Raw genomic sequence first — 16,384 nt, forward strand, 5'->3', positions numbered from 1 at the left:
GGCAGAAACAAGAGAGTGGAAAACACCATCAACCTTTCAAGGGGAAAACAATGGTAGAGGATGCAGAATTCTTAATAGGTCTCAAAGGACAATTTGATTGGATAATTAATATTCCAATGACCTTATTATATTCAAGCTGGTAAAACCCAGAACTTGAACATACTCAATTTGATATTTATCTGCTATAACTGACAAGACATCCATTTCTCTTACCACAAGTCAGTGTTTGTCAGGGTCTGAACCATAAGAAAATGTTTCTCCATGCTCTGCTCCTAACTGCATTCAGTAGCTATTTATTTAAGGATTGGTCAACTACTACTGCTTTTAAACCAATATACCTTTGCTCTCCATGCTGCTGCTCTCTTTCCTGTTCTAGATTTAGCCTGTTTCATTATTAAAATGATAAGACTGAAAAATAAAATTTTATAGAACAATGATCCATCAACAATAGAACCTAAGACGTTGATTTAGCTATGAGTTCTTCCAACACTTTGATAGGGTCTGAAAAACTAAATACCCCCAAAATAATACTGAAGTAGAAAAAGTCTCAGAGTGCATCAAATATGATGATATGATGCTGATTCTGCTTCCCACTAATTAGGACAAAACACAGCATTGCCTTTGTGATTCACACATTCTATATTAACAGAGTTTCTGATATAGGATTATATAAATAGAAGCTTCCTTCCACTTTCTGAATTACATCCAAAAATGTAGACACCACTTTACCGTTATTTATCAGAAATCCTGGATTGCTCTTAATAGCTTATGTCCTGAAAGGGTGATCGAAGTTGGAAATAAACTTTTAAATTCTTGCTATACTTTGGTATGCCGAGTGCACGTTAGGCCACAGAATGATGACATTCCAAGAGTAATGAAATCAGAGTTAAGTATGCATGTAAAAATCAAGGTCATCTTGTTCTACTGTTGATCGAGATCCTAAACCAGAGGTGAGAAAGATCTGGACTGAATCCTCCTGAGAGACTTCAGAGGTGAAGTTTCAGAGCACAGGGTGAGTCAGTAAAATGAACAAGAATTGTGCTAAAGATGCAAATAGCACTGCTGACAACCATAAGGGCAAAATCCAAGGTTAACTAGAAGTAGTGGAAATGAACAGCCAACCAACTCTACTGCCTCTGAGTAACTATCTAAAATGTCCATGCCCCTCTTTAAATGTTCCAAAGATGCCCTTTAATATAGAGGGGACCATAAAATCTCTTTATCAAGATGTGAATACAAACATCTGACACCTGCCTATAATTCTTATCTGTTTCTGTCACTCCACCTATTACTATATATTCAAATGTTAGACTGAATTATTCATATGTATTCAAATTTGACAGAGGACTACCGTGTTATACCAATATGTCCATGATGAATTCATTCCTTCATACTAAAATGTACTTCTTTCTTTAGCCCTGGTGAATACTACCTCAATCTTTCATACTCAGTTTAGAACTGACTGTCACTGTGAAGCCTTCTATAATTCCCAGATACTCCAAAGTTTGGTGTTTAATGCTACAATTTTACAGCATCCTAATTATGCAGGCACTATTATAGAACTTAGTATTATAGTACTTAATATAGTGCTTAGTACTTAGTACATTTAGCACTTAGTACACGAAGCACTTAGTACACTAAGCACTTAGTATAGTACTTAGTATTAGGATTGTTTGCCATTTCTGTTATGTTGATGGTTTCGTACAGAAGTCACTTTTAGGCAGAGACTCCCTTTTCTTTATTCATTGCATCTTAAGCCCTTACTGCATTTCCAGCACAGCTCACCTACCCAGATGGGAGAAGGATGGGAAGTGGAAAAATGGGATATAGGGAGGAACTCATTTTGTCACTGAATTTTTCAGGAATGAAATGAGCAGTATCACATTCTCCATACTAAGTTTCTTTCTGTCCATCACTGCATATTAATTTGGTAATTTTATTAAAGAGTTTCATGAGCCATTAACTGAGCTATTAGTGGACATTTGATTTGGTCTCCAGGGACCTGGGGGAAATCTGAGCTCTGAATCCTTTCAGGACTTCTTGAGTAGGATCTTCACTGCTGAGCATGGAGACAGATTCATTACTGTATCATTGACTAGTTCGCCAAAGCCAAAGTAGCACATCTGTGTACATAGAGGTCACCCAATTTTGACATACTCTCTTGAGTGTGTTCTTTACACAAATTTTATTAGTGAGAATAGAGAAGAGAAAATAAACTAGGTCCTTGTTCTATAGAAAGAATCCATCTAGTAAGTATTAGTATAAAAAAATACATAAGAATATTTTTTAAAAATCTAGAAAAAGAAAATATTAGGGCTGGGATAGAATTGTGGCCAACTGCAGTGCAGGAGTCAGTATATAATCCCTCTGCTCCTGTAACATATTTAAGTATTATGCCTCTATTTTAACAGCTAAAGTTAGGTGAAGAATTAGGTGTTATGAGAGTATTTGGAGCCAGAAGGTATTGATCTGGGGAGCCTCTTTAGGGGCATGTCCAGTATCCGCATGCAACAGGAAAGTACTGCTTGATTTTGTTTCTATAGGTAGTGCGTTCTTTCCTAAAAATGGTTTGTATCAGACACTGCTAAGAAATTATATTCAAATGGTCCCCAATTAGATGCTAGGTTGAGAGGTGAAGAGAACATAGAGGAGGGAATGATGTTACCATTGGGGCCTGAACTTGCCCAAAAAGGAGAGTCAGACCAATGGGACCTAATCAAACTGAAAAGCTTTTGCACAGCAAGGAAACAAAAAGAAAACAAAAAGACAACTTACAGAATGGGAGAAAATAGTTTCAAATGATGCAACAGACAAGGGCTTAAACTCTAGAATAGACAAGCAATTTATACAACACAACAGCAAAAAAGCCAACAACCCAATTGAAAAATGGGCAAAAGACCTGAATAGACACTTCTCCAAGGAAGAGATACAGATGGCCAACAAGCACATGAAAAAAATGCTCAACAGCACTGATCATGAGAGAAATGCAAATCAAAACTACCACGAGACACCACCTCACACCACTCAGAATGGCTGTCATTAATAAGTCCACAAAAAACAAATGCTGGAGGGGGTGTGGAAAAAAGGGAACCCTCCTGCACTGTTGGTGGGAATGTAAGCTGGTACAACCAATATGGAGATCAGTACGGAGATACCTTAGAAATCTATACATAGAACTACCATATGACCCAGTAGTCCCACACTTGGGCATATATCTGGAAAACTTTCCTTAAAAAAGACACATGCACCCTCATCTTCATTGCAGACCTTTACTTCTGACCTTGATTTTGTTCACTTGCTCTAATCCTGCTTATGAATTTCATCACCACTCAGCTTCTTGAGATTAAAGTTTGAATCTTTGATGCTGTCAAATGAAATATTCCCTAGTAATGTCAATTTTTTCATTCCCTTTGACATGTATATTCTTATCTTTGAATCATGTACCAGTTTGTCTTACTACTCTGCACAATTTCTCAAATCTGTCCTTCTCTCTGCACCTCCCCTCTCCAATCACCTTGTTCTAATCTTGGCCTTTGCTTCCTCATCTCATTATCTACCTATGCTATTATCCTCTCTCCTCCTAGCCAAATACTGCATGGCTCTACCTTTTTTTTTTTTTTTTGTCTTTTTAGGGCCACACCTGCGGCATACGGAGGATCCCAGGTTAGGGGTCAAATCAGAGCTGTAGCCGCTGGCCTACACCACAGCCACAGAAACATGGGATCCAAGCCATGTCTGAATCCTACACCACAGCTCATGGCAATGCCAGATCCTTAACCCACTGAACAAGGCCAGGAATTGAACCTGTGTCCTCATGGATGCTAGTCAGATTCTTTTCCGCTGATCCATGACAGGATCTCCACATGGCTCTATCTTGACACTATGGATCTTCTCTGTCCTGGAAGTCACTGTGCAAGGAAATAGGTACATTTGGCCAGAAGGTGAACATGTCCCTAAGGGATCCATGTTGTGTGATTTGTGCATATATCTTAATATTCTATGCTACTTATGCTATGTGTTGCCCTTATGTCTGTCCTGTTTTTATGCATTTGCAAATATGTGTATGTGTGGTAGTCAGCCTCAGAAGTGGGCCCCTCTTTCCTGGTATGATATTGATGTTCTTATGTGATCCTCCATTCTTCAGTGTGAGCTGGAACTAGCGACTTTATTCTGATGAGCAGAATATAGGAAGGGGGATGAGGTGTCATTTCTGAAAGTTACAGAAAGGTGCTGGCTTCCCACCTGGCTTGCCTCTTCTTGCTCTCTCACTTGCTCACTCTGATGAAAGTCAGTGGGTCTAAAGAAAAGCCTTCATGGCAAGTAAGGAAAAGAAGTCTCTGTCAACAGTCAGGAAGGAATTGAGGTCTTATGTCCAATGACAAGTGAGAAACTAACGTCTTCAAACCACCACATGAGTAAGCTTGGAAGTAGGTCTTTCATCAGTTGACCTTGAGATAACTAAAACCTTGGCCCAGTACCTTGACTGCATCCTTGTGAGACAGATCTTGGGGTAGCGGCACCTAGTTAAGCTGTGCTGATTTCCTACATTTACTTATCTCCTGTGCTGAGATAAATAAATGTTTGTAATGTTAATCCATTAAGCTTTGGTGTGATTTGTTACACAGCATTGGCTAACTCATATAATATGCTATGCCAGAAGTAGAAGTAACAGTACAAATAGTCTGCAAGACAAATTAAAATTTCTGTTCAGTTGTAGGTAACTATGCTGGTCTAGGTTTCTATTGTATATTTATATATAATATAATAATGGTCTATTATATATGTATACTATATACATATATAATAAATAATATATTTATTATATCCAAGTAGAAGCATAGTTGAATCTTGATTATATTTATTTGCAAGTTAACCAATTTGAGTCTCAGTGTACTCAAGGTTAAAACAGCTGGACCTCAGGTTTTATGGCAGGTTTAAAAATAAGACTTTCAAACCCTGACACCTATGGTCAATTAATCTTTGACAAGGGAGGCAAGAACATAAAATGGGAAAAAGAAAGTCTATTCAGCGAGCATTGCTGGGAAACCGGGACAGCTGCATGCAAAGCAATGAAATTAGAACACACCCTCACACCATGCACAAAAATAAACTCAAAATGGCTGAAAGACTTAAATATAAGACAAGACACCATTGAACTCCTAGAAAAGAACATAGGCAAAACACTCCCTGACATTAACATCATGAATATTTTCTCAGGTCAGTCCCCCAAAGCAATAGAAATTACAGCAAAAATAAACCCATGGGACCTAATCAAACTGAAAAGCTTTTGCACAGCAAAGGAAACCCAAAAGAAAACAAAAAGACAGCTTTCAGAAGGGGAGAAAATAGTTTCAAATGATGCAATGGACAAGGGCTTAATCTCCAGAATATATAAGCAACTTATACAACTCAATAGCAAAAAAGCCAATCATCAATGGAGAAATGGGCAAAAGACCTGAATAGACTGTTCTCCAAGGAAGATATGCATATGGCCAGCAAACACCTGAAAAAATGCTCAACATCGCTGATTATAAGAGAAATGCAAATCAAAACTACCATGAGATACCACCTCACACCAGTCAGAATGGCCATCATTCATAAGTCCACAAACAACAAGTGCTGGAGAGGTTGTGGAGAAAAGGGAACCCTCCTGCACTGTTGGTGGGAATGTCAACTGGTACAGCCACTATGGAGAACAGTTTGCAGATACCTTAGATATCTATACATAGAACTTCCATATGACCCTGCAATCCCACTCTTGGGCATCTATCCAGACAAAACTCTGCTTAAAAGAGACACATGCACCGCATGTTCATTGCAACACTATTCACAATAGCCAGGACATGGAAACAACCCAAATGCCCATCAACAGATGATTGGATTCGGAAGAGGTGGTATATATACACAATGGAATACTACTCAGCCATAAAAAAGAATGACATAATGCCATTTGCAGCAACATGGATGGAACTAGAGAATCTCATACTGAGTGAAATGAGCCAGAAAGACAAAGACAAATACCATATGATATCACTTATAACTGGAATCTAATATAAAGCACAAATGAATCTTTCCACAGAAAAGAAAATCATGGACTTGGAGAAGAGACTTGTGGCTGCCTGATGGGAGGGGGAGGGAGTGGGAGGGATCGGGAGCTTGGGCTTATCAGACACAACTTAGAATAAATTTACAAGGAGATCCTGCTGAGTAGCATTGAGAAATATGTCTAGATACTCATGTTGCAACAGAACAAAGGGTGGGGGAAAAAATGTATACATGTAAGAGTAACTTGATCCCCATGCTGTACAGTGGGAAAAAAAAAATAAGACTTTCAACAGATTTTGTATGTAATTTTCCATATAAACATAGACAGTACTTAGCCACTGAGAATAAAGAGGCAAATAAAATAAATATGTTCTTGCCTTTAAGGAACAAGAAAGTGGGATGTATGTAAGATGCTTACTGTTGTGCTAAGCATGTAAGATCCACAGTAAATGGTCCTTGTACTTGTCGTTTTCACACTGTGACCCTCTGTATATACCCATCTACCCCCCTCTTTTCTTTGTTTACAGCAGGCAAAATCATCCATTCTCCTTTGGATGGGACCTAGAGGTACAACATGATTCATCACTGAAACGTGGGCCTTGTGGGAGTGAAGTAAACTGAAAATAGCACAAAAATTAGCGCTGAAATCTCTGAAAATTGGGAAGTTGGTACAATTTATCTTGAAAAATGAGTTTCCCTGCTTTTATGTCCTTCTCTCTCCTTGGAAGGACCACATCACCCTTTTGATGGTTTTGCCTTTTTAATATGAATTTCCCATGAAATCTGCCCTAGGGACAAGATTTTATAAACTGACTCCTAGGATTTTCACTTTAACTTCATTGTCAAGAAGGCCAGTGTTTAATATTGTATCTCATTATGACCTCACCATATCCATAAGGAAAGGAAATCTTTAGGAGTTAAGAGAATAATGGAGTTCCCTGGTGGCCTAGGGGTTAAGGATTAGGCATTGTCACTGCTGTGGCTCGGGTTCATTCCCTAGTTTGGGAACTTCTGCATGCCATGGGTGTAGCTAGAAAGGAAGAAAGGAAGAAAGAGAGAAAGAGAGAAAGAAAGAAAGAAAATTTAAAAGTTAAGAGACTACCAAAAAGCTTATAACTGGAAAAAAAAAATCAAACCCAGCCTCTGTAGTTCAAATTAGACACTCTTTCTAAAAAAAAACTCCCAGCTCCACTTAATATCCTTGTGAAAGTATTTCCCTTTTATCTCAAATGTATATACCACTGTTTTATATAAGCGATTGATTGGATCTTGAGTAAAGTATCATCAAATGTTTTTTAAATGAGGAGGAGGGAGTATAGAAATAATATTTAAACTCTCCAAATTGAAATTATACTCTGTCTAAACCAGTGATACTACAAGCTTTCACTTGTGCTTTCTCTTGACAACTGTAAATCAAGCCGGAAGATAGCGAGCACTGGAAGCCAGGAGCCAGGACAAAAGGAGCCCAGGTTAACTTGCGCCCTATTCCCTGGTGACCATTTGTCAGCTGTTTCTAACTCCCCTCCCATACACACACACTCCAGACAACCATCAGCATCCTCCTGGCTAGTCCTCATACTTCCATAGTGTGTGTATTCTTAGACTTTCTTTCGTCAGAGTCTGTTCCCTCTGTGGGAGTTCCTAAAGGCTGCCATTTTCATAAACTCATGTTTGGAAAATTATAATGTACATTTCAAACATCAAAATCAAATTCAAGTTCCAGAAGGCCATACATAACCCATGAGCTGAATTGTTTGATGAAAGATGAACTGCTTAGAAGAAGGGGAAAAAAACCTTCTAAATTCCATCCACGATAACTACCCTAAGAGAATCAGGCAGCATCCATCTGCTTTTGTCTAGACACAAATTCCTTTCCCCAGGGAAAGAAAATGCTTGCTTGGAAAGTTCTTACATTTTAAAATAAGCATTTCAAAAATAATCACAAATGGTTTATAAGTTAAGAGGAAAGGATGGCACATTTAATTCTGAAATTTAAAGAATGAGTTAAGAATTGAACATGATGCCTTATTTAGCTTATAGTGTTTGTGGAGGCCACCCTTGATAAATAGTTAATTTTGGCATCAGTGGGGTTTAAAAAATTAAGATGTAACAAAATAATCGCTAAGAATTTACTCCTTTTGATTTAAAAGATTCTGATCTTGATCATTAAGCATGTAATTTTTTAAAAGAGTACAACTGGAGTTCCTGTTATGCCTCAGTGGGTTAAGAGCCTGACAAGTATCCATGAGGATGCATGTTCGATCCCTGGCCTCACTCAGTGGGTTAAAGGATTTGGTGTTGCAACAAGCTGCCATGTATGTTGCAGATGCAGCTCAGATCTGGCACTGGTGTGGCGGTGGCTGTGGCTGTGGTGTAGGCTGGCAGCTGCAGCTTGGATTTGCTCCCTAGCCTGGTAACTCCTATATGCCACAGATGCAGCCCTAAAAATGAAAAAAAAATAAATAAATAAAAAGGGTACAGCCCCTAAAATAATACCTTAGACTGTGTCAGTTATGTTTTCCATTTATATTAATAAACATTTTTGAGCTTCAACTCTTAATTGAGGCTGGAGGAAAGGATGAGAAGGTCTCGGATCTCAAGGAGTTAAAATTACATCAGGAAGCAACACACACACACACCCCTGGGTAGAGACTAGAAGGTGGTCAAAGAACAGATAGATATGTTAAGACAGAATTTGCAGCACAGAGCCTATGAGTGACATGTATGGTAGGAACCTAATGAGTGACAGTGAATAATGGGGCACAGAAGAGTGGGACTGGCTGGTATTGTCAGAGAGAAGATTTCACTTCTTCTCTAGGAAGGAACCAGCTAGTGGTAGAGAACAGGTAAAATACAGAAAGGCAAACCAGGTGGGGAGGCAGTTTGGGGGTAATTTTGACCAGATTATACGAATTTGTGCGGTTCTATCCATGTGTTGTTTCAGGCCCTCCAGCTACAAGCAAAGCTGCTTCTTCTTCCTAATTGAACTATTTCTGGAACATTCTAATGATGTATGACAGGTGCTCCAAAACAAGTTTTCGTGGACGTATTCTTTCCTTCTTTGAGTCAAACACCTGTTACTGATGTGATAGGGAGTCTGGGTGAAGGGAACTCACTATTGACTCAGTTGTGCACAATTAATACATTCTGGCCACCTGTTCCTGTGGACCCCAGCCCTGGCCCTACCAGACGAAGATACAGGCCCTTCTGCCACTCCACTGCCACCACCGTGGATGCTTGTCCCTGATTGCCTTGAAGTGACAAAGAAGTGTTATGTCCTTTGCAGTCCCCAGAATTATGATATGATGCATGCAGAACTAGAAATTGACATCTTCCTTCTGGTTTGACTTTGAAAATGGGGCACTTGAAAAGTACTGTTTCCTCCCCCACGTTGTCACATAGATGTGTAATTGTGAGCCTTCCCATACACTGTGCCATCTCCACTTCCATGTGAGGGATTTATTATTGGGCTAACATTGTTTCTCTTATTTAATCCTTTTTTTTTTTTTAAAAAAAGTAAGGATTCTATTTTTTTAATGGTTCCAAAACTCTTTCACTAAAATATTGTTTTATTATATACATATTAAAACAGCGAGAACAGTGTTACACATGCTTTGTTGAAGAAAATCTTGCTTTAACTCTTTTTTTCATTTTACAAGTTTGTCTGACGTATCATTGATTTACCAGGATGTGATCATTTCTGCGGTACAACAAAGTTCTCGTACTTATTCTCAAATTGTATTTTTCTCAGATGGTGCTTTAGCCCCGCTAATTGAGAGAGTAGGACATGTTTGAATTATAGCAGAACATGTTGTTTACAAACAAACCAGTATAAAGAAGATATTTTCATATTTCTGCATGGTGAGGACTTTCTGAGCAAAAAAAAAAAAAAAAAGACTGGTAACTTGGTTCAAAGGCTGACTCAATAGTGGTCCTAAGATAGTGAAATAACCTGGAGAGAGATTTATAGGGTTATCTCCCCAGAGATATGTGTTTACATTTCAAAAGGGAATAAAACCAAGAGCCATTCATTTATATTTCAAAGGGTAGTAACAACCTGAGGACCTTTTCTGGAGGGAGTTTATTAACATGAAACAGTGAAGGTTTCTTTCCCCCTCATGGGAGGGTAGGGAGATGGCTGAGCACTAATTCCTATATCAGCTCTCAGATTCATAATTGGGTGGTTCTTCTCCAGTGGTATGGACCTCCTTTGTGCGTGCAGAATCCATCTGCTCTCATCACACTGCCTTGAGAGGTACAATGAGGCATAGGGAACTGGCAAGGTCACTGCTGTTAAGTAATAAGGGTGTTCTCTGAGCAAGAAACCTTGCATTTGCATTCAGGATAAAACTAATAAGTACAGATATTAAAAACCATCAGCCAGATCCCTACAATACCTAGAGTATGTACATTTCCATCATATGGAAGAGGCTTTGAGACAAACTACACATTGCCTATTTAAGGGCTGTTAAGGGAATGAAATTTCCTTCTCATCCTTCCCACACTTTTGACTCATCCTTCCCACCCCCATGAATACCACAAGCACTGATAAGTAAGACATTTCCTTAATATTGTAATCATTTTGATCTTTCAGAGTGAAATAAAATGCTTTACACCAATAGTAAGGGTTATATTAAAATACATTTAAAGACTATTAGGACGTCTAGGCTGACAATCTCAGTCATTACAGCTTCTGTTGAAATTCATCACTTTCATAATCTAATTTCAAGGTCAGCCATGGAGAAGTGACAGACAATATGATAGTCCTTCCTTTCTATAATATTTGATATTCTTTGTCTTCCCAATAACTTGTCCCTACCACCTTCTTCTGATGTTGATCTTACTTCTGTGCATACCCACTGTCTCTGGCCACAGGGATAGGCAGGTCACCCAAACCTGGCCCATGCTTGATCCCACTGGCAACAGACATCAGCCCAAGTGGAATAATTGGTCAAGAAGATGCTCTCCTTCAATATATAGAAAGTAGGAGGAAAAGAAGTCTCTCTGTTTAACCTAGAATCTCGAGCTGTTAGCCTAAGGCTGCTAGTGGCCATATTCTCCACTGGGGGGGGGGAGTCATATCCTAATTGTTAATATTCATTTACATTTACCTTTTTCATTTTTAAAGCTTTATGGAAGTATGGTTGACTTACAAGGTTGTGATAATTTCTGCTGTATAACAAAGTGATTCAGTTATACATATCCACACATCCATTCTCCTTTAGATTATTTTCCTGCATAGATTATCACCCAATATTGAATAGAGTTCTCTGTGCTATACAACAGGTCCTCATTGGCCAATCATAATTTTTTATATTCATTTAATCAATGCATGCATATTAAAGGCCGATGATATGATAACACTAGCCTAGGCTCTGGACACTTATAGGAACACCTGCTTGTGGGAATGGACAATCTAGCTGTGGACCACTTATACCGAAAAGGACATTCAAAATGTCTACGTATTCATAGAAGTAGATCCTTGTTGTCTCCAGCTGAGGCTTGAGTCAGATCTTAAAGGCTAAGTTCAATACACAGATGCAGAGGAGGAGGAAACAGAAAAGACAACAGGAAGGAGAGTGGGAAGAGTATGGGCATGTTTTGCCTAGAGAATAATGAATACACCTGTCCAGATGGAGCAGAGGGTTTATACGGAGGATTCACAGAAATCCATTTTGAGTGCATTCATCATGCAGCCAGGAAACAGTGACACATATATACTCAAATAAGTAATACTGACCATACTTGGATGGCAAATATCAGGTACTATATAAGAAGCTGAGGCTCAAGGATATTAACTAATTTGTGTAAGATCACATTTAGTTGGTAGAAGTCAAAGAATCAAGTTCTTCAGATTCATCACCTGGATTTCATCTACTATCTTGTACTGATGCAATGGTACCCCTCATTATCATTTCCAGCTTGGGTGTTTCCTATTTATTGATCTTCTCATATTTTCTAGGCAAAATATACAGAGATTATGTAAAAAAATCTCCTTTACAAAAATTTTATATTGCCAAAGGATGAAAATTAAAATTATACCATTTCTATTAAGTGAAGAAGTTGATCTGAAAAAGCTACATACAGTATGATTCCAACTACAGGACATTCTAGAAATGGCCAAACTATGGAGACAGTAAAAAGATCAGTGGTTACCAGGGTATTTGGAGAGGGAGAGGGATGGATAGATGGAGTACAGTGAATTTTTAGGGCAGTGAAAATTACACTGTGATACCATACCAATAGATACATGTCATTACACATTAGTCCAAATACAACAGAATACACAATACCAAGAGTGAACCAAAATATAAACTATGGACTTTGGGTAATGATGATGTGTCAGTGTTGGTTCGTCCAATGGTAACAAATGTACCACGCTGGTGGGGATGTTGATAATGTAGGAACATCAGGCATGTGCAGCATCAAGGGAGTGTGGGAAATCTCTTAGCTTCCCCTCAATTTTTCTGTGAACATTTAACACTTGGGGAAAAAAAAGTCTTGATAAAAAAAATTGTACCATCTGTTTGGCACAAGTGTTCTCCAAAATAATGGAATTCTAGTCTTCATACACAAAGTGCTTAATAACAGAATTCTCATTAAAAAGACTTTGTCTCTATTCTTTTTTTGGTTCCCTCCAAAGAAGGAACTAACTACTGGTTTAATCTCAGAAATCTCCCAACCTGATGATGTTGATATTGCCAATAAATTTGTATCAGCTATCAAATTTACCAAAAAAAAAAGTGACATTTCAGTATAATCCATTCCCTGAAGAATGAGCTACTCTCTGTATATCTAAATACAATATCGCTGAATGTACTTTCAACCCCCTCAACCTTTTGCAGTTACCTGACTTTGCAAATGAGATCTCTGAAGATAGGTCTCATCAGGTGCCCACTCACAACCAAGTGGTTGGCAATTTGTTAGAATTCAGGTGGTACTGTAGAGCTTATAATATGTGTAGGAATTGATTGGGTCTGATATATACCAAGTTTACCTACTCTACTGTGTAAGTAAAATAATTGATGAAGATAAACCACAACCTGCTTTGTCACTCTGCATCTCTCTCAATTTCTAGCCACTCAGCAAAGCTCATCTGGTGGTAAAGTGGGACTTTACCACAGTGACTCACTCCTGTATCATTTACATGTTTAAAAAGGGGCTGGCCTGTGTTTGCAAACCCCATTAGGAGCAAAGTCTTGTCTAGTCAAGACTTTTTGAGCATTCTACCCTTTTTAAAAAATTCTTCCTTGTAACAGACTCTCACCCCACTTCCTTCAGTACACCCCATGGCCATCGTGCATAGGCTCCATTCTGCCTTGTTGAAACTTGCTCCCACTTTGGAATATTTCTTTCCCTTGGGGCAGTTATTTTCAGTGGGAGTTATTCTGTCTACCCCAAGGACATGTGGCCATATCTGGAGACACTTTTGATTGTCACAACTTGGAGTGGGAAAGGGAAGAGGTCCTGTAAGCATCTAGTTGGGATGAGGCCAGGAATACTGCTAAGGGTCCTATAATGCACAGGACTGCTCCCTCCACCCCCGGAAAGAACTATCAAGACTCAACTGTCAGTAATACAGAGACTGAGAATATCTGCCTTAGGGTTTTCAACCTAACAACTCGGATATAAAACCGGGCAGAACCTGGTGGGTTGTGGTAGGCAATGGAAAACAGGATGCTGTGCCTTCCATGTCCTGAACTTTTTTTTCTTTTTATTTTTTTCCTTTTTTTTAGCATCTTCCACTCCTTGTCCACTGCCCCCTGTTCTCGCCTCAAAGTAAAATATACTCTCAGATAAGTCTGTACAAAAAAAAAAAAATTGACCAATTCAATGTTGCTCTAAGGCTAAAAAAAAAAAAAAATCAGGAGCAAAACATTAGGCCAAAGGCAGAAATTTGGGTATATGAGTTAGCCCAGCCAGACACAGACAGGGGAATTAATCCATTTTGAAATCTCTTTAGCCAACAAAGCTCTGCATAACGATAATCACAGAATTGCTTATATATTCTTTCTCAAACTCCATGTGTCTGATACACTCACCAATAATTCTATTTAGTCACCAGTGCATTAACAGCTAAAGTTTTTTGCTTTCATTTCTTTGGCAACATCCTCTGTTACTCGTAAAGAAACAATATTGTTCTTGTTTAGGGAAGAGAAGAACAACTGGGGACAGAAGCAAAACAGTTTACAAATTTTGTACATTCTAGTTCTTAATCCACTAATACCTGTTTTTCCTTGACATGTGTCTGGTATTTTCTACTAGTTATTTATAAACTGTCTATTTCACTCTCTTCTACCTGGTTACTTTCCTAGTTATCTTCAATAGATGCTGAAAAACAGAAGAATCTAAATGTCTTACTTATCTTCTCCATTCAATTAGGAACTGAATATGGACATTAGAATCAGGAAGGTGCCTTTAGTTAAGTACCCAGAATATTCAATCACTGCAAAGAAGGGCTGAGATGAGAATTTTAAGATCTGAAAATTAACAAAAAAGAGCAAAATTTTGATTAGCAAAAACAACCCAGGATGGATTGCTCTGTTTCAGGAGTATTATTTACATTTCAAGAATTTGGGTGAAAATTATGTTAAAATATTTTAATCATCTAAGCACACTGTCCTTGCCTTTATGTAGATTTTGACCCATCGGGTACCCCTCCTTCTGTTCATTAAAGCATCCCAAAGTACAATATGAAAAAATTCTAAAATGTCTCTTGAACAATGCCTGAATTCTTTGGGTGCACAAAGTCACATGCAAATTGGCAATTTGCTCTGAATCTCATCTGCTCTGTGTCTCATCTGCTCCCATCATCATTCCAACCAGTCATAAACCAGCATACACTGGGAATTCTGTCTGAGTGGCCTCCACCCTTCTATGGTACTCTTAACTAGTGTCAGATCCAAGGGAAATGTGCCCACCTTTCAGACAGGCCACATGAAGCTGAGACTTTGGTAACAACATAGAGGTAATGGGCCAGGAACTGAGAGCTCTGACAATGTGAGAGGGTCCCCATTAAGGGTGAAAAAACAGCACTTAAATTGAAGCAGTAAAGTAAAATACATGTTTCTAATTCTTCCAAATGAGAAAAGAAATACTGTGTGGCTTGCATTGCATTTCTCTACTGAATGCAAAGGGCAAATCTAACTAGAGAGAAAACTGTGCTGAATTCCAGCTAACTAAAACGTGGATATGTCGTATTCTTATTGTTACTGTCATGATTTCTAATTCTAGGCCTTTGAAGATTCTCAAGAGCAACAATTCCTAGATATATTCTTTATAGTGTGATATTTGACTACTCCTTTTATATTTCAGAGAGAGCAACCAATGTCTAACTGTTGTTTTTCCTTGCTATTCTAGATGAACAAATATCTACAAAAGTCTTTGTCAGTAACCTTGTTCCTGAAGAAGGAAACATGTTTCTACTAACATGTCTTATCATGCAGAACTTGGAACACTGCTGTATCTGACCTTTCAGAGACACTCCTATTTTTTAAAAGCCTAGTGGGTTCCAAAGTCCATGTACAAGCCATAGAAAATTCTCACTGATATTAAGCCGAGTTCCTTCTTTTGACCCATTCGTGGCCCATTCATGACCCATTCATAACTCCATCCAACATAGAGTTAAATTTTTTTTCCAGCCCTTTGTCTTCTCTTCTTCCCTAAACTTTCTCTCTACACTCATCACCCCATTTGCACAGTGCATGAAGAACTTTAGAAAGGGTATGAAGCCAAAAGACACCAGTCAAGAGCAAAGACTACTAAAAATAGGACAGTCTTTGACTCTCCTAAGTTACGGGTGGTTGTGTTAACGCAGTGGAAATAAGTCTTTTTTTTTTTTTTCATCTCAGTGCACCAGAGAGTTATGACAGTCTCTCACAGTAACTGTGTCTCACCACAACCGTGACTCCCCAGGGGACCGCCACACACCCTAGAGGAGAGCATGCAAGCCTTTGCTAGATGATCAGGGTGTGTATGGAAAGTCTAACCCTTTTCAGCAACCACTGCCTCCTCTGATTACTTCATATTCCTGGACTACACAGAGCCTTCCCTTGGTTGTCAAGAGTCGTTCCTTAAGATCATATCTTCTCAAGGGATAGAGGAGAAAGGCTTTTATCGTTCAAGATTCCATATCCACGTATCCACGATTTTCTATCCTTGTGACCTTTTCCCAACCTCTTTAACTGATTCAAAACTTCATTTTCACATCTATAATGGGAGATACTAAAAATCTGCCTACTTAATAAGGTCCTTGTGTGAATCCAACTACAGAGTACTATCTATATACATGTAACACAGTAAACTTATTCTGCTAAAGTGTTCCGATTCAAACTCAAAA

The 16,384-nt window shown here is 38.5% G+C and overlaps 1 protein-coding gene across 2 annotated transcripts in view; it reads right to left on the minus strand.

The window, feature by feature from the left end:
• Positions 1-16,384, minus strand: part of CTNNA2 (catenin alpha 2) — a 281,632-nt gene that overhangs the window by 89,507 nt on the left and 175,741 nt on the right. The gene's annotated exons all lie outside the window — the stretch shown is intronic.

The sequence above is a fragment of the Phacochoerus africanus genome, chromosome 5, assembly GCF_016906955.1.
Source record: "Phacochoerus africanus isolate WHEZ1 chromosome 5, ROS_Pafr_v1, whole genome shotgun sequence".
Lineage (NCBI taxonomy): Eukaryota > Metazoa > Chordata > Mammalia > Artiodactyla > Suidae > Phacochoerus > Phacochoerus africanus.